A 1003-nucleotide genomic window follows, 5' to 3' on the forward strand; every position below is an offset into this window, starting at 1 on the left:
CCCACCCCCACCCCTCGGCTGACTATCTGCGCATGCGTTGTCCCGCCCGACCCGCTGCTGCAGAGCCAACCTGGAAGAACAGGTGAGACTCACCTGACAGAGTTATGTAGAAACTCATGCGATAATGAATTTGTAAGTAGGTCACCCCGGTAGTACTGACTATTAAGAGCTGCATACCGTTCGATCACCTGGTAGTCTGGGACTAAGGTGCATCCCTTCGCTGAAAGAGTCCACTTGATGGGTTTGGCCTTCACCAGCTGTTCCCTGCAAGTGGGTGGACAGCAGGAAAGGATGACTCACAGCACCCTTCAGCTGTGGCTCTAGGTTCTGGAGTTACAGTAGTGACCCAAACCAGCAACCCCCACCCGCGGGCTTTAAATACATGGGATGGGTGAAAAGAACTTAGGTGTTGAGGAACTTAGGGTTCAGGAACTTAGGGTTCCTGAGGGAGAAAATCACTAATGTAAATGTCAACATTCTTTTGACCTATTTTCAAGCCAAAATAGCCATCAGATACAAACTGCTTTTTAAATTATACCGTTCCCTACCATTTATCCATTTGTGTTTAGTGTGGTCCTACTATGTGCCCAACCCTTTCTAGGTGCTGGGAAAGGATGGATTGAAATAGGACTCCTACCTTTACAGATCCTAGGTTAATATCCTGCCATTTATTTGAAACTCAGTTCATTACTCTCCGTCTTAATCCATTGTGTGCTGATATAAAAGAATACCTGAGGTTGGGTCATTTATAATAAACCTCACAATTCTGGAAGTTGTGGCATATGATAAGGACTCTGCTTTTTCTCTTTTCTGATCCCCCTTGTAAACTTGATGTGTTTCTGTAGCCCATCAGACACTCATATTCTCAGCCTTGTATAATTGTTACAACTTTTTAGTGGACAGTATTGAATATCCTTCCAACCATACTGCAAGTTCCTCACAGGTCATGTTGTGTGATGTAAAGGGAGGAAAGCCACTCATAACCTCTTGAGCACGGTACTAA

Source organism: Spermophilus citellus (assembly GCF_964194105.1).
Source record: "Spermophilus citellus genome assembly, chromosome: 3".
Classification (NCBI taxonomy): Eukaryota; Metazoa; Chordata; class Mammalia; order Rodentia; family Sciuridae; genus Spermophilus; species Spermophilus citellus.